Here is a 19,580-nt window from a genome sequence, read left to right on the forward strand (position 1 = left end):
GGCCAAACTGGTCTCGAACTCCTGACCTCAAGTGATCTGCCTGCCTCAGCCTCCCAAAGTGCTGGGATTATAGGTGTGAGCCACCGTGACTGGCCAACTGGTTGATTTTAAGAGAGGGAGCGTAGCCTGGATTATCCAGGTCAGGCCATTCAGGGCTCAAATGAGCCCTGAAAAGCAGACAGATGAAGAGGTCCAGGTGCCATTGCTGGCTTGAAGATGGAGGGGCCACATGTCAAGGAAATGGAGATCTCAGTCCTACAACCTCAAGAACTGCCAATAACCAGAGTGAGCCTGGATGCTGATTCTTCCCCAGAGCCTCCCCATAAAGGAATGCAGCCTGCTGCTACCTTGAATTTAACCCAATGGTGAGACGCTGAGCAGAGAATCCAGCCAGGCAGTGCTAGACTTCTGACCTGCAGAAACATTGGGCTAAATGTGTGGTACTTTGTTATTAGTTGGCAATTGCTGTTGTAACAGACTTCACCCAGGTTCACCAGTTAATATGTGGCCCCATTTGCTCTATCATTCACTCTCTCATGTTTTTCTAAGCCATTTGAGAGTAAATTTCAGACATGATGCCCCTTTACCCCTAAATACTTCACTGTGTATTTTCTAAAAACAAAGACATAAGGTTACATAATGATTAAAGATAGAAAATCTGATGATACAATGCTACTATGTAATGTACAATCTATATTCAAATTTTGCCAATGTCCCAATAATGCCTTTTATAGCTATTTTCCCCCTGCTCAGAATCCAACCAAGGTGCATGCATTGCATTCAGTTGTCACATTTCATTAGCCTCCTTTATTCAGAAACTCCTCCTCAGTCTTTCTTTCTTGACCTTGACATTTTTCAAGAGTTACATGCCAATTATTTTGCAGAATGTCCCTCAGCTTGGATTTGTGTGACGCTTCCTCTTGATTAGATTCAAGCAATGCATTTTTAGCAGATTGTCCCAGAAGTGATTCTATATTCTCAGTGCATCATATCAGGAAACACCCAATGTCCTTTCATCCCATTATCAGTGCTACTACCTTTAATTAAATGGTTAGGATGGTATCTGTCAGGCTTCTCCATTGTAAAGGTATTATTTTTCCCTTTATATTAGTAAGCATTTTGAGGGAGATATATTAGTGAGACTATGAATATATCCCATTCTTTATCAAACTGTCACCTACTAGTTTTAGTACCCATTGATGATTTCCACCTGAATCAATTATCAATATGATAGTTGTAAAACTGATTCTATGTTAATGTTCAAATCGTCCCATATCTGGGGAGGAGGAGACCCTTCAAATTGTCCCAGATCTAGGCAGGAGGAGCTGTGTCATATTCTCATCATTCTTTGAGAATTTACTAACCTTCTGACCCTCAAGATGTTCCAGACTTACCTGGTATTTTCCCTGCCCCCCATAATTTCTTCAAGAATCCTTGATGACTTTTTGTGGGGCATCCGACTTAGAAACCCGAATCTCAATGTGTAGGTTTACTCATCACAACTAGGGAGTGATTCAGGCCCTTTCAGCAAATAGGTCAAGGAAGTATGTGTGCAGGCACATCGACATCTCCGATTCCAATCTAGCACCACAGTTTCTTGCTACTCTCCCAACAACTCTGTATTTATATCTCCCATCACCAACCACCTGAATTCCATCATCCTGTGATAAAGTAGTTTCTGTATTGCACATGTACTTAAGGGTAATTTACATTGGAATCCATTTATCAGGAGTCTTTTGTTAGAACAACAGAAACTGATTTGAGCTAACTTAATGCAAAGAAACTTTACTGGAAGATCAGGAGTTTGTAGAACAAAGAGTGAATGTAGCTAACCATAAGTGGAACTACTCTCATGGCTCGACCTGAGTGAGTAATTCCACTCTGAACCTGCCATTCTGCTCCATGTGTCAGTTCTAGGAAAGGGTGCATCTGACTGGCATGGCTTAGGTCACATGTCAACTGTGGCTGCCACCCTCTAAGATGCTCCCCTGTCATCCTCACCACCAAGTATTCACACGTTTGTGCAGCCCCTTCCCACATGGCACCAGGGTTGGTCTATATGACCAAAAGCATGCAGCAGATGTGCTGGTTTGTCAAGTCCAAAATTAGGTGGCTGTCATCTCCAGGCCCTCAGATCACTCACTCAGGGGAAACCCTGGCATGAGCAGCCCTACAGACAGGCCCAGGTAGTAAGAAACTGAAGTGTCCTGACAATAGCCGAGTCAGTAAACTTGCAAACAGACTCCTTGTGCAGGCCCCTCCCACATTAAACCAGAGTTGGTCTGTGTGACAACAGCATACCACAGCAGAAGTGATGGTTTGCCATGTACACGATTAGGTGATAAGACAATGGCACGCTCACTCACATGTTCATCATCTGTCCTGGGGAAACCATGTTGTGAGCAGCCCTATGCAGAGGCCTACATAGCCAGGAACTACAGTCTACTGCCATTGGTCACATGGATAAGTGTGGAAGTGGATCCTACAGCCCCAGCCAACAGCATAACTACACTCTCATGGGAAATCCTGAGCCAGAACCACCCAGCTAAGCCACTCCCAGATTCCTGGTGTGCAGAAGCTGTGTGTGAGATAATAATGTCTGTTGATTGTTTTAGGTTTCCAAGATTTGGGGTAATTTGTTACACAGCAGTGGATAACTAATACACCAACTCTGGCTATACCCAGCTGGGGAGACTTACCTTTGCTCTGATAAAAATAACATAAACGAGACTGTAAAGGTTCTGTTCAGAAATTATTAAGGAAAGACAACTTTTTCAAGTACCCTCAAGTGTGTTCATGATTTTCAGATACATCTATTTACATATAAATTGTTGTGTGAATTGTAAGCAATTTCATCTACTCATTAAAAGAGGTTTCCCTGAGGATTCCCACTGGTTAATGCTTTGCTTGGTTTCTGCTGGTGCATGTGTTTCAAAATAAAACCAATTTAAAAATATTCCATGATTCAGACTTTTTATCCATAAAGACAGGCTTTCCAAACAATAACCTCGATATTATTCTGAATGTTTTCTGGACCATCCCTGACATGCCATCTTCAACGTCGATGGCAGGAAAATTCAATTACTGGTGAGAACGAATGCTAAGGCGAAGTTTCATTTGTAAAATGCACAGACAGAACCAGTACCCAGAGAATCAAACTACCAGCAAGAGAGAAAGTTTTCAATCTACTACTTAAGAAAGCATGAATATGGAGAAGTGATTTAAATGATAAACCTAATTAAATGTTCATAACAAGAGCATTGATTTCCCATAGGTAGTTGTATACAATTGTAAAATTAAATAAATAGTAATTATAATGTCAGTAAAGTAGTATGAAACTTTAGCACTGAGTGAGCAGAAAAGTAAGGGCTGGGAAAGGTTGGAGGGGAGATCCTGTCTTTGGTTTCCAAATGCAAATCAGCAACTTTCAGTCAAACATTCCCTGACAGCTAATGACTAGCCATGAGCAGGGGCCAGGATGATTCTTTCACAGTTACCTCTCAGGAAATGTCCTCCCATTGGTCATTGTCTCAGTCTGCTTGGGCTGCCATAACAAAATACCATAGACTGGGTGGCTTAAACAACAGAAAGGTATTTTCTCACAGCTCTGGAGACAGAGTCCAAACTTAAGATGTCAGCCTGTTCAATTCTTGGTGAGCGCTCTCCTCCTGGCTTGCAGTCACCTTCTTGCTGTGTCCTCACATGGAGGACAGAACAAGCTCTGGTGTCTCTTCCTCTTTTTATAAGGACACCAGTCCTGTCAGATTAAGGCCATGCCCTTAAATGACCTCATTTACTCTTTATCACCACCTCACAGGCCCTCTCTCCAAATATAATCACATTTGGGGTTAGGACTTCAGCATATGAATTTTGAGAGGATACATTCAGTCCATAACAAACCATCATGCCTTGGTTAGATTACTAAATGACCCTTGAGAGTCTGTAATGAAAGCAGCTTTAAACCCCACGAAGAAAATGAAAAATATATGTGTCAGCAACTTCTTGGAGCAGTCAAGAAATGATCTGGATGTTCAGTAATGCTATGATTTACTTAGAACTCTGTTGCTATATAACCATCCACAAGTACAAATGGATTATTTTCTATTCAAACTTGGAACTGGGCCACAGTGCCCTGAATTATCAGCTTGCCTGATCCAGAATTTTATTTATACAGCACCAACTCTTGTATTTCACTGATTTTAAGATACATATTTTTTCACCTTCTAACACATCAGGAGGTGACATAACTAATAGCACCTTACAATTATAATTGACACTGCTTTTCCTTCTTAGGAATACACATTATAGTGTTATATCTCACAACTGATGGCATCTTAGATTTGATAAAATACAGGTTTTAGGTACTGTTTGAATTTTTTTTGTTGTTACAAATATCCTGTGCAATCTTATAAAAATGCTATGGGGTAGGTACTGTTTTTTACTCCGATTTTATCTTTAAGAAAATGTACAGAAATTAACTAATTCACCCAGGGCCTCATAACTAGAGATTGAGAAGAGGTGAGATTCAAACCAAAAGATGAAGGAAAGGTTCCCCTCTTGCTTTATAGCTTGTATTTTACCAAGTAGAGCCAAAAATGGCATCTCCACCTCAGCAACTCATGGGACATAGCTCAGTTTCCCACTGACCACATCTTTTTCTATTTGATGACAGTGTTTGTGTGATTCCATACAGTCTTTTTAGAAATTTGTGTTTTGGTGACAGTGGACAACTGATGTGGTTTGACTGTGTCCCCACCCAAATCTCATCTTGAATCGAAGCTCCCACGATTCCCACATGTCATGGGAGGGACCTGACGGGAGGTAATTGACTCATGGGCATATGTCTTTCCCGTGCTGTTCTTGTGATAGTGAATAAGTCTCATGAGATCTGATGGTTTTATAAAAGGGAGTTCCCCTGCACACACTATTGCCTGCTGCCACGTTAAGACGTGACTTTGCTCCTCCTTCGCCTTCTGCCATGATTGTGAGGCCTCCCCAGCCTTGTGGAACTGTGAGTCCATTAAACCTCTTTTCCTTTATAAATTACCTAGTTTCCTTTATAAATTACTATGTCTTTATTAGCAGCATAAGAATGAACTAATACAACTATGATCTTTGAATAAGGATATATTTTTATTTCTTTGTAATTTCCTGGCACAGGAGGTAGGTACTCGGCAACAGGTACTTAAAGTTGCTCAAAGCCTGATGGCAGAAAATAAGGATCCAGTGTGAATGGCACATAGAAATTGCTGCTTATAATTGTTTGAGCAGCTCATGTTATAACATTGTATTAGTTAAGGTTCTCCAGAGAAATAGGACCAATTGGATGTACACATGGAGAAAAAGAGAAGTATTTTAAGGAATTGTCCCATGCAATTATGGTAGTAGGCAAGTCCTAAGATATGCAGTCTGCAAGATGGGGACTCAGGAGAGCCATTTGTCTAGTTTCAGTCCAAGTCCAAAGGCCTGAGAACCAGGAGAGCCAATGGTGTCATTCCCATCTGAAGGTCAGCAGTCTTAAGACCCAGCAAAAGCCAGTGTTTCAGTTCAAGTCTGAAGGCAGGAAAAGACTTATATCCCAGCTCAAAGGCAGTCAGGCAGGAAGAATTCTCTCTTACTCAGGGGTAGAGCAGCCTTTTTATTCTATTCAGGTCCTCAGCAGATTGGATGAGGCCCACCTACATTTGAAAGGGCCATCTGTTTTACTCAATCCATTGATTCAAATGTTAATCTCATCCAGAAACATCCTCCCAGATACACTGGGAATAATTTTTACCAAGTATCTGGGTACCTCATGGCCCAGTCAAGATAACACAGAAAAGTAACCATCACAGATGTCTTACAACCATGTATGACATACAGTATTGTAGGATGGGAGAAAAATGAAAGCTGAAACACAAGAAACTAGCAGCTCTTGTTATAAACTTAATTCTCTAAAAAGGTACAGGGGGGATGCCTTGTTCAATAAGCCTGGTACCAGAGAGTGGCCACTTCAAGTAAATTCACTTAAAACAAAGATGAATTTTTCCTCTAAAACAGCAGGGGAACATAATGGTGTGGCGATCCATCTTGAAAACTGAAGCTAAATATTGAGAACATAACATGAGGCCCCTGCAATAAGTGAGAAGTTGCAGATGAAACTTCTCATATGGAGTTTACTTTAAGTTTTGAAGTGTGAATTGGAGCAGGCAAGACTGCGTTATCCAGAAATGGGGCTGCTCCTAGGAGGGAAACTGGACAAAGCAAAAAACAAAACACTGTCCCCTTCATGCTGTTAATCCTTTCAGTGGCTAAGCTACTTCCCTTCTGGCTTTGTCTGGGTGGGCAGATGGGGGGTAGATGGGTAGGTACTTATTTCTATTTATTTTACCAACTCTTACGTACAGCATACTATGTGCCAGAGACTGTTCTTGGTGCTCTTTGAGACATATTTTTTAAGTGGGGAAACTTGAAACTGTTACTCGATTCCTTTCCACACTTCTGAAATTGCAATCGGGTTGCATATTTTCTGTTCAAAAAAGAAGACTTAAAATACTGGCAGGGCTGTAACATGTGAGATGCCTGTTTCCTCATTCACCAGAATAGTTGATGTAGACACCATTAAAAGTGTTATGATAATCCTTACAACAAAAATTGATTGCTTCAGGACTGCTATAGAGGATGGATTAACTTTATCTGAAGAATAAATAGCTTAAATACATATCATTTTTTCTTATTAAATATACTTTTAAGAAAAGTTTCAAACAATAGAAAAAATACCCATTTGTCCCAGTGCAGACAGGGCTTTTCTATTGTGAAAGGGATAAAATACAAAACCACATCTGCAATAGAAGTTCTTCAGCTGAAACTACTTGAAAGCTAATAGAGACACAGAAAGCATCAGATTAGGGAGACTTCCTTTATGCTATTATTTCCCTTGCATCCTTCTCCTTTTGTTGAAATCCTTTTTCCCCTTCCTCCTCCTGCCCAGCACTAGAAAATACACCCTCAAAGAGAAGTCTCACACTCCACTGATCTTCTTAGAAGGCATCTGTTTGATTTGAGTGTGGTTTTCTGTATGGCATTTTCAGCCTATCTCTCCACGGGAGCAGAACAGAGGAAAGAGAAGGCTAAATACAAGATTTCATGAAATGAAAGCAGAAAATGAGGCCACGGATAGTGGCTTCCCTTGGCGAACATGCCCAGTATTCCTAGTTGCAGTTCTCTAGTAATTCTCAACTTTCTTCTCCTATCCCTATCCCAACTTGGCTTTCAATCAAGGAAGACATCACAGTGTAGAAGACGATAGTAGCCATTTGATGGACAAACTTGGTAGTTTAGTTGTGAAGACAAATATCCACTGAGGCCTTACTATGTGCCAGGGCCTCTGCCAGGTGTTGAGGATAGGACAGTAGAAGAGAGAGACACCTGTGGTCTCAAAAAGTAGAGATGCCAAATGGAATTATCTGACTGTTCTCCTAAGATGGAAGTGGATTTATCGTTACCTGCTGGTAACAAAAGACAGGGTACTGAACTTAAGAGTCAAAAGAACTGAGCTGGAATACTAGCTTCCAGACTTAGGTAATTTGATTAAGCCTCTCAATCTTGTATTTCGCATGTGTAAGTAGTACATGACAATTATGAAGTTTAAATAAAGTGCTTAAAGAACACAGTGAACTACTTGAAACACTGCAGATACTGAACAAATGCCTTTTGGCTTTTATTACATATTTATTCAATAATTATTTGCTAAATGTTTACTCTTTGACAAGCACATGCTAATATAACACTGAACAAAATGAGCAAAAAAAAATCATCTTCCTTGAAGATCTTTCATATTTTAGTGACAGGAAAAACACAAAGCAAGAAAGGTGCAATTTAAAATAGGAAGAGCCTAAGAAACTAACATTTGAGTACTGAGTGAGACATTAAAGCTGTTGAAAAGATAAAAGCCTTGCAAAATCTGAGGGGAAATGCCCTTGTGACTAGAGCTGTGTCAGAGCAGAAACAATAAGGAGATGATGCCAGAAAGATAATGAAAGGTGTGTGGGTGATTACATGGGCCCCATGGATCATTATAGAGGCTTGGGCTTTTACTCAAAGTGGGCTGAGAAGCCACTGGATATTTTGAGCTTATAATGACTTAATGTGACATATATTTTAAAAGAATCTACTGTGATCAGAGCAGATTAAAGAGGGGCAAGGATGGAAGAAGCAGAGACACAAGCTCCTGCCACAGTAATCCCTGGAAAGCTGGTGGTGGCTTGGACCAATGTGGTAGCAGTGGAGGTAGGAAGAAGAGGTTGGATTCTGGAAGTAGAGGCTTCTAGATGTGGAGATTCTGGATGTTAAGAGGCTAACTCCAAAGTTTCGGGTTTGAACAAGAAGAATGGAGTCGTCCCTTAAATAAACCAGAGAAAACAAGGAGCTTGGTTGTTAAATTTCATATCTTAAATAGACAGGTAACTGAGAGAAGTCCAGATATTTAACTCTGGAGTTCAAGAGAGAAATCTGGCTTTAGGAAAGACATTTGCTCATTATTGGCATATGTATCTAGTATTAAAGCCATGAGACTAGATAAAATCCCAGAGGGAAAAACTGTAGCTACAGGATAAAGAAAAAGATTACCTCTATGTTAACAGCTGGGAAAGCCATTGGTGGCCTTAATTTAAAAAAAAAAAAAATGTAGCAGAAGAATGGAGGTAAATCTTGATTGGAATGGGTTGGAGAGAGAGCAGAACTGAGAAATTGTAGACAATAACTATAATGACTATTTGAGAAATGGTGTTATCAAGGGAAGGAGAGAAATGAGAATGCCACCAATAGGATATACAGATGTTAGCCGGGATTTTTAAGATGTGGGAAATTGCAACATATGTGTATGCTATCGGGCAAAATCTCATAGAGATGTCTGAATAGGTAGAAGGAAATGGGTAGAGCATCAAAGGAAAGGCTTTATAGGAGCATAGATGGCTCATTTACAGTCTTCCTCTCCCCAGTTTTTGATACAGCCGATGGTCTATTTGCAGGGTATGGTTTTTGCTATGCACTTCTTAAATTCATCAGAATAAAGTATGCCTTGCCCCCATAAAACTAGTCCCCACTCAACACCAGGTGCTGTCCTGTTAAGTCTGTCTATCTCTCAGTGACTGTCTAAAATATCCTATGATGCAAATATTACAAAAGATGAAGAATCTCATGAAGTCAATAAAAGTGATGTTGGGGCCGGGCACAGTGGGTCACGCCTGTAATCTCAGCACTGTGGGAGACTGAGGCAGGCAGATCACTTGAGGCCAGGGATTCAAGACAAGCCTAGCCAACATGGCAAAACCCGTCCCTGCTAAAATTATGAAAATTAGCCGGGTGTGGTGGCACATGCCTGAAATCCCAGCTACTCAGGTGGCTAAGGCATGAGAATCACTTCAACCCAGGAGGTGGAGGTTGCAGGGAGCCGAGATCATGCCACTGCACTCCTGCCTGGGCAACAGAGCGAGACTCCTTTTTTCCTTTTTCTTTTTGAGACACAGTGATGTTTGAGAGCTGCTTGAACACCATTCATAGCTATTAACTGAGAATTTGGCAGATTTAGGTCAACAATTGAAGATGAGAAAGTCAACTGAAATATTCAAAAGAGAGTGATTTAAGTAGCAAAGGCCTAAAGAGAGACCTTTAGGAAAATTGGTGAAGCTCTTGAATGCTTTTGTGAACATCCATGATCATGTGGCAAAAGGCAATTGTAAAATGGAGGATGATATATTAGAGTATATTACATTATTTCCCCTGAAAAGCCATGTAGCAAAATCCAGTCTAAGAATTATATCCCAGCTCTCTTTCCCTTTTCCACTCAGAGCCTTCTTCCTACACCCAAAAGATATAATGTATTTCCTAACTTTAATATATTTCAAGGAAAATTTCTCATCTGCTTGGAACACTCTGTCTTTGTGAGATTAACTATTATTGTTCGATTCTAATAGATATTACAAGAAAAGTTATTCAATGGGTCAAAAATCAACACAAAAAAATACTATATTCTAACCAACATTCCTCAGTCGCTTACCTTACTTTTTAAGATATCTAAAAACCTCCCAAGCTCATCACTTCTAATAAGTCTTAAAATCTGTCTTCCCTTACTACTCAAAACACTACCTTTTCTAAGGACTTTCCTTTTGTCAGTTTTCTTAATCAGAAGTCTACTATCTGTTTACCACTTTTTTTCTAATAATATCATAGATTTGAAGGTTCATAATATCTCAAGATGATAAACACCATGGAATAAATGCTCTGAGGGGATCTCATCATTAGGTAAACCTCGGTCTTTAGTACGTATGACAGACTACACACACACACACACACACACACAAGTATGCATGCACATGAACTACAAATAGCTCCCTCTTTATAAGAGTTAGTTGATTTAAATAAATAACATATATTTTCAAATGTTATACTGAGATATAACTTACTTCTTAGTGAACCTAATCCACTTATATTTTGTAAATATTCCATCAAACTGTGTTATGAACGGTACTGAATTTGTCCCCTACAAATTCATATGTTGAAACCCTAGCCCTCAGTAGGATTGTATTTGGAGAAAGAGCTTTAGTGGGGTAATTAAGGTTAAATAGGTCACAAAGGTGGGGTCCTAATCTGATAGCACAAGTGTCCTCAGGAGAAGAGACATCAGAGAGCTCATTCTTCCCCATACCCACACAGAGAAAGAGGCTATGTGAAAACATAGCAAAAAGACAACCGTCTGCAAGCTAGGAAGACAGCCCCCACCAGAGACTGAATTGCCAGAGGTCCAAGATCAACAACTTCTTGAAGTTGTCAGACTTCTAGCCTCTAGAACTATAATAAAATAAATTTATTTTGTTTAAGCTGTCCAGACTGTGGTATTTGTAGAAGCCCCCACTGACTAATACACTGTCACTTAGTAATTATAACTTCATAGGCTGAAAAAAGATGAAATGCTTCATATTAGGGAGTATCACAGTAGAAAAATAATTGAGCAAAACAAATCACTCGTGTTTCTGAAAAGTCTCTCTCTGTGTGCTTATATATGTAGTAAATTGGCTTTTTAGCCCAATTCATTGTAGATCACTGGGAAATATCATGACTCTCATCCCTCTTGCAATGGACTGTACTGGGCACTCCAGTTCCTGCTTGTCTGGCTCTGGTTTTACTATTGCCTAGTGCTTGTAAAGGTTTCAAACTCAGCAGGGCCACTAGTGGAGAGGAAATCAAATGAAGTGGCTCCCCATGCTCAGTCCATCACAATGAGTACCTTGCTTCTGAGACAGCATAGTTGCAAAGACACAGAAAAGAATGCAAAAAACTCTCCATTTGGAGGCAGTTGACAAGCAGGGCACTGACACTGCCCTTCACTGGCATCCTCCCTCTACCCTAATCATCCCCCTTTCCCAGCATCCCTGAAAAAGCAGAGTGACAGCCAAGTGTGTGGTTAACCAAAAGACAAAGAAGCCAGAAGGAGCAGTGAAATTGCTTGTGTTCAGTTTCAAAGAACTGTTAAAAAAAACTATATATATCATATTTAGAATAAAGCCAAATGGAGAGTTAGAAGATAAAAATAAACAAAAGGACTTGTTTTAGTCCTTATAAGTCCTTTTCAATATGTGCATTTGTGATTTCAGCAACATTTCATCCACAGTTGGATAGATTTCTTATTTGTTCTTCTACTAAATTTGTATGCAAGACCATCTCGTGAACAAAAATAAATAAATCTCTGTATGTATAATGTAGAAATTGGTGATAAGTTTCTACTTGTACATTTTAAATATAAAAAGTATATTTGTATTGTTAACATCTTCCCTTAGGAAATTTTGTTCTATTTTAGCCCTAAGTAAAATAGGCTCCAGCAATAAGCTGCATTTTTTTATCATAACCTAAACAATATTTTAGGTGTTAAACTCTCTTACAAATGCTATTTTTGTTTACACACTATACATATCATTAAGTATCTAAGTCCAGAATTAAAATATGAGATTGCTACTCTCATGTGGCACCATGAATCTCTCCTTAATAGCACTTAGCAGTACCAGATTTCAATTGATTTTTAAATTTCTAATTCTAATTAAAGATGGCAGAGTAACCGCCTGTGTGTATCTTCTCTCTTTCCTAAGACCCCACTAAAACCAAAGAAAAGGAAAACATAAGATCTGAACTCAGAAGAGCAAAGTACAGAAGTGGACACATCAGCTGTTGACAGACATTTAATAGCCTTTTGGAGGATGGAAAGCAGGTGGATTAGGAGTGACTGACTGAGTGAGACCGGCAGAAGTGGATACTGAGGGGAAGAGACTGACTCACTTTAAAGGACCTCAATAGGTGCTTCAATGCATGGGGCTGACAGCAAGAGGCTAAGCTGACCATCAGTGTACTCAAAAATAAGTCCATTAGTCACCATTCCCATCCATATTCAGAGAGTCCATGCTTCCATAAAAAAGGTACAATGCTGGGAGAAAGTCCCCAATATGAAAGAGACCAAAATAAATAAACAGAAAAGATAGAACTAGAGAATGGAGAATCAATGACAAGGAACAGAAAAGCACCTAAACATACCAATAATAGTAGTAGTACTCAAAAAGGAGAGAAAGAGAAGGAGAAAGAGATAATGATTAGCACTTACAATATGCCAGGTACCTAAAGTTTATATGTACTTCCTCATGAGTTTTATATATGTGAAATCAAATAGAGAATGAATACACTCACCTGCACACATACACACACATATATAATCTCATTAAGTCTTTGATAATAGGGATAGTAAGGGAACAAGACAAAAGTTTCACAAGGTCATCGTCAAATACTCTTAAAAAAAATACCACACATCAAATCCAGGTAATAAGGATTCTCAAACAATGCTGTTAACCTTTCTGCTATGATACTTCTCAGAGAGACATATGTACAGATAATACAAATGCTATGATAAAAAAATCAATCAGACAATAATACAAAAGCATTCTTTAATTTTTTAATAGGTAAAATCAATTTTTCCTAAAAAAAAACTCAGAAAATTCCAAAAGCAAAGATAAAGAGATGAAAATTATGAAAGCAAACAGAAAATACTTAGAGAAACAATCCAGATGTCCCCGAATCCTATTTCAGAGATAAAGAACAACTATAAAAAGCAGAGTAAAGATACCACCAAAGAAAGAATACATATCCAAGATCAGAAAGACTTGAATTCAGTTAGTGCCCAGAAACACGGGATGAAGAGCAGACCTACACCAAGGTGTTTCCTCATGGAATTCAAATTTTTTGGGATAACAAAAAGAAAATTGTGAGAGCTTTGAAAAGCCAAGGGAAACAAATATTAACATGTGGAAAAAGAAATAAAACAATTTTATTATATTTATCAAAATTAACACTGTATGCTAAAAACCAATGGACTCATGCTTTTAAAAGTCTGAAAAAGATTTCCACACCCAACAAAACTATCAATAAAGCATGAGACTTAGCAAATATATCAGATCCTGCCTAAAAACTTTTATTTTTTTGTTTTAATATTTTATTTATTTCAATAGCTTTTGGAGTACAAATGGTTTTTGGTTACATGGATGAATTGTATAGTGGTGAAGTCTAAGATTTTAGTGCACCTGTCACCCAAGTACTGTACTCAAAACTTTTATTTTCATTAACACAATTATTTAATAATTTACCAGAGGATATGCTATAGCAAAATAAAAGGGTAGAGTTAGAGGGAGATATGGGGCCCAGGAATCAAGGAATCCAATTCAAAAGAGTGGCGAAAGGAAGCCCCAGACTCAGTTTTTCAACTAGCCAGTATAGAAGAGAAAGCCGGAATAGAAAAGAAAGCCAGAATGGAAATGATCTCGGGAACAATAGGAAATTTCATAAAATGCATAAGCTACAAACATTTACACATGCAAATAAAGCAGTTAGAAACAGAAAAACTATCCAAGAAAGGAAACACTATATATTAACAAGAGGTTATAAGTAAAATCTAAAGTTGATGTATCAATAAATTGCAATGTATACATATTGATTAGAAATATGGTGTTAATATATAATATATAAAAAGAGAGCAGTAATTGCAACTGAACAGTGGAATTTGGGACACAGAAAGATGAGGGAGTTAATTTTTCAAATATATACCAGCATAATTTTGATAAATCTGATTATATATTTCAAAATCTAACCAGACAGATGATTTTCAAGCCATAGTATCTTACATTCATAGGTAAGTCCTTATATGTATACATACAAATATATATATATATATATTTCCACATATCACACATACATATGTGCACACACATATATGCATACACGTACAAGAATTGATTCCTTTGCATTTGATAAATATTTCTAAAAATCTATAAATTTTCTATCCTTAGTACTTTTTTTCCTATACTGCTAAGGTTATTTTCAGGTTAAAAAAAAATCAAATCTTTATTTGCTACATTTTTCAGATTTGCTTAAGCAGCCAAACACCCACATGCACACACAACTTGTTATAAGAATACTGACTAACAATTGTTAAAACCTCCAAAATATAAGATCCCCAAAGCACAGGCAAGAAAAGCAAAACTAGATAAATAGGATTACATCTAACTAAAGGGCTTCTATGTAACAAAGGAAACAATCAGAGTGAAGAGATGACCGCAGAATGGGAGAAAATATTTGCAAACCATACATCTGATAAGGGGTAAGATCCAGAATATATAAGAAACTCAACTCAATAGTAAAAAAGGCAAATAATCCATTGAAAAATGGGCAAAAGACCTAAATAGACATTTCTCAAAAGATGACATACAAATGGCCAACAGGTATATGAAAAAATGCTCAACATCACTAATCATCAGGGAAATGAAAGCCACAATGAGACATCACCTCACTCCAGTTAGAATGCCTATTATCAAAAAGACAAAAAATAACATATGCATGGATGTGGAGAAAATGGAGTGGTTATACACTGTCAGTGGGAATGCAAACTAGTACAGCCATTATGGAAACCAGTATGGAGGTTCCTCAAAAAATTAAAAATAGAAGACTATCTCATGTTCTAGCAATCTCACTACCTGGTATGTATCCAAAAGAAATAAAATCATATGCCAAAAAAAATAGCTGCAGTGTTTACTGCAATAGCATGAAGAATCAAGATATGAAATCAACCTAAGTGTCCATCAGTGGATGAATGGGTAAATAAAATATCGTATATATACACAATGGCATACTATTGGGTCATTTAAAAAAGTAAAATCCTGTCATTGGTGACAACATGGACGAATCTGGAAGACATTATGTTAAATGAAATAAACCAGGCACAGAAAGACAAATCTTGCATGATCTGACTCATATGTGCAATCTAACCATGCTGAACCCATAACAGTAGAACAGTGGGAACCAGAGCTAAGAATAGGAGAGGGGAGAAGGAGATGGGGAAGAGATTCGTCAATGGCTACAAAGTTACAGTTAGAGACGAGGAATAAATTCTGGTGTTCCATTGCAGGGGTCCCCAACCTCCTCCGAGCCATAAACAGGTACCAGCTTGTGGCCTGTTAGGAACTGGGCTGCACAGCAGAAGGTAAGTGGCAGACAAGTGCTTCATCTGTATTTACAGCTGCTCCCTATTGCTTGCATTACTGCCTGAGCTCTGCCTCCTGTAAACTGCACATGGGAGGGATCTAGGTTCCACGCTCCTCATGAGAATCTAATGCCTGATGATCTGTCACTGTCTCCAATCACTCCCAGATGGGACCAGCTAGTTGCTGGAAAACAAGCTCAAGACTCTCACTGACTCTACCTTACGGTGAGTTATATAATTATTTCATTATATAATACAATGTAATAATAATAGAATAAAGTGCACAATAAATGTAATGTGCTTCAGGCATCCCCAAACCATCCTCCCATCCCAGTGCATGGAAAAATCAAGTTTGATTAAACCAGTCCCTGGTGCCAAAAAGCTTGGGGACCACTGTTCTACTGCACAGTAGGGTGACTATGATTAACAGTAGTGTATATTTCAAAATAGCTGGAAGAAAAGATTTTGAGCATTTTTACTACAAGGAAATAATAAATGCATGAGGTGGTGGATACGCTACCATACCCAGATTTGATTTTTACACAATGTATACATGTATCGAAACATCACACTATACCCCATAAATATGTACAATTATTGTGTGTTAGTAAAAACCAAAAAATTCCCAAAAACAAATGCAGAAATCCCACCGAGTAGCATCCTCATAATATTTAATTAGTTAACAATCTTTTCTTGCACACCATCTCTTAGGCTGTAAGCTCTATAAGGGCAGGGAACACAGCTCCTTTATTTGTAGATGGATCCCTGTAGTAAACAATCAGTAAATTCTTTTCGAATTCAGGAATTAATCTTTTTAATCCTCTTTTTCATACATGGCTTACACTAACACAGAAAACAACTGCCATGTAAAAGCTCTATCAATGGCCACAGAACTGCCAGAGGTACCTTACTATCATGAAACTCCAGGAAAAATATCCCTGCATAGGACTATGCCCAACCTCCAAGCCAGTCAGGAAATCAGATCCATGAAAAAATAAAAACCTAAATATAATCCCATCCAAAAGCTAAATTTGTTACATCCCAGATTTTGGGTTGTGGGTTCATTTTTGTTTTCTGTTTGTTTTTAATACAATTCTTGGGAAAAACACTTAGTCAAAAATATCTCCCTCCTAAAAACATGACTGCTTTAGGAATGGTGCCAAAATTGGGTCAGTTGTAGGGGTTATGCATCTTACATGCTGTTATAAGGGTAGAAAAGTTTGTGACAGCTCAGGACAGGTTGATGATAGCATGTTTTGAAATGCCCAGAAAGAGTCTAGCAGGAAATACCATTGCTGATAACAGTGATTATCTGTGAGGAATGAGACTGAGGAGAAAATTTCTGAAATAAGCAAAGGCTGGTTTTATAAAAATAAAAGCAATTATAAAAATGGAAATAAAGCAGAAGCTCTCTTAACCTGTGCTCTAAAACACCAGTTTTCAAACTAGGGTATGTGAACCCCTAGAAATATACAAGGAATTTCCAAGGGATAGATCCACAGACAGTTTTTAAGGAATCAATCTCCAGATTATCCTTCATACATTTTTAAAAATTGGGATGATGATGGAGGCACATGCCGGCTCTCAAGACCCATCTCACCTTCTCCCACTTTATAAAGAAAATATTTTTTTGTGCAACCCATCTCTTACTGATACAGGAAGAGGGCAGGGAAGTGCCCGGTAGAGAAGGGTGGGGTCCCGGCGAGGGCTCCACCCTCGGGCCTGTGCTCACGGACCTAAATGAAGACAGGCATTTCTGTTTTTGTGCCCAAAAAGTTGCCTTTTGGCCTGCCATACTCCCATCCTGTTCCCGTAAAAGCCTGAGCTCTAGAGGGCACACACACAAGCGGCTGGACATCAAGAGGAGCAGGACACACCAGCAGACACCGGCAGACCAACAACAGCAGAACGACTCGGACGCCAAGGGGAGTTTGGTTGAAGAAGAGTCCAGCCCCTGGGTGGCCTGTGTCCAGGGAAAAATCACCTTCTCACTCCATCCCCCTTCTGACTCCCCATCCATCTCACTGAGAGCTACCTCCACCACTCAATAAAACCTTGCACTCATCCTCCAAGCCCACGTGTGACCTGATTTTTCTGGTACACTAGGTCAAGAACCCTGGGATACAGAAAGCCTTCTGTCCTTGTGATAAGGCAGAATGTGTAATTGAGCTGGTTAACACAAGCTGCCTGCAGACAGAAAAGTTGAAAGAACATACTGTAACACACATCCACTGGGGCTTTGGGAATCGCAGACATGACACCCCTAGACGCTGCCATGGGACTGGAGCCCAAAAAGTGCTCCCCATGGCGTCTGTATCTGCCCATCTGCATGCTCCCCTTTGGGGTTTGAGCAGCGGGGCACTGAAAATATGAGCCACACCCTGTCGCACTTCCTGCGAGGGGGATAACGGAACACTCCCATCTCATTACTATGGAACTAGGAGTAAACATTTCCAGATTAAAACCCAACAAAAACAGTTTAAAAATTCGTATTATCAAAAGTACCACCTCTCCAAATTTATTTCATTAAAAGATGAAATTCCAGCAAAATTTTACTAATGCAGAAGAAGTTTAGATGTCAACTTAAAATGTGCAAACGGATTCAGAGGTGTGAAGACCACTAACCACACAACGCCTTTCTAGAATATTCTAACAGAATGCCACAGCATAATGAATGCTCTCACATAGGAAGAGCAAGAGGTGAGCTTCATATTCACCAAAATTGTGTTACCAAACCTGCTTACATCATTTGTAGTAGCTGGAATTATGCAACCTAATTGAATATTGTGTAACCAAGAGAATTGCTTCTTCAAAAAAGAAATCCAAATGCTTGGTAAGACTCAAAAGCAAATTGTAAAAAAAAAAATGCAACCAAATGAGGAATGGGCAAAATAAGTATAAAAAGGAGGGATAAAGATTTTTTTTTTAAATTCTGTAAGGCTTCACAAGTGTCTAAGGCCTACACCTCATTTTAACCAGAAAACTTGAAATTCAGGGATGACATAAAATAGATGAGCTTTATGGAAGCAAGACCATATGGAATTCAGATTTTCAATCCACGTTCAACGAAGAGCCTTGATCATACATCAAATGATTGGTAAATGAGTTCATTTATGGGTATTAAGTTCAAATAAAATATTAAGGCATGTGTGATGGTTAATTTCAGGTGTCAACTGGATATTAAGGAATACTTAAAAAGTTGGTAAATTATTACTTCTGGGTGTTTCTGTGAGGACATTTCCAGAGGGACCTGGCATGTGAGTCAGTGGACTGAGTAGGGAAGAGCCATCATTAAGGTGGGTGAGTGCCATCCAATTAGCTGGAGGCCCAGATAGAACAAAAAGGCAAAAGAAAGGTGAATTCTCTCCCTCACTCCCTGGATCTGGGACACTCATCTTCTCCTGCCTATAGACATCAAAACTCCAGGCTGTCTGGTCTTTGGACTCTGGGGACTTAACACTAGCAGCCTTCAGCCTTGGACTGAGAGTTACACCATTGGCTTCCCTGGTTCCAAGGCATAGCTTCACATTGGGGCAGGCCATCAGAAAGACCAAGCACAGGATTAGAGGGTTGGAACTTCCAGTGTCTGGATGGGTAGAGGGAGGGGAGCTGGACTTGGACTGAGGCATGCTACCAGCATCCCAGGGTTTCCAGCTTGCAGACTGCCTGTCATTTCTTAGCCTCCATCATCACATGAGCCAGTTCCCCTAATAATCCCCTCTCATCCATGCATCCATCTGTCAATCCATCCATCCATCCATTCACTCATCCTATTGGTTCTGTCTCTCTGGAGAACTCTGAATAACACTGCATGTTTCATCTTTTTAAAACAATAATTCCTTCTCCAAATGACTTTTTCTGTTAATCAGACAACTAATGATCTCAATCATCTATATGAGAGAGCATCTATTAAAATTAAAAGTCATGATTAACTCCAGCTCAGTCATTCTCAAAAAGGTCCCCTATAATAGGGAATATTATAAGCAGCCGGAATTATGCAACCTAATTGAATATTGTGTAAATATTCAAGACT

General features: G+C 39.0%; 1 protein-coding gene across 4 annotated transcripts in view; it reads right to left on the reverse strand.

Moving 5' to 3' along the window:
• The window catches only part of TAFA4 (TAFA chemokine like family member 4), a 201,215-nt gene that overhangs the window by 21,530 nt on the left and 160,105 nt on the right, over positions 1-19,580 (reverse strand). The gene's annotated exons all lie outside the window — the stretch shown is intronic.

This window comes from Pan paniscus, chromosome 2 (assembly GCF_029289425.2).
Source record: "Pan paniscus chromosome 2, NHGRI_mPanPan1-v2.0_pri, whole genome shotgun sequence".
In the NCBI taxonomy this organism is placed as follows: Eukaryota; Metazoa; Chordata; class Mammalia; order Primates; family Hominidae; genus Pan; species Pan paniscus.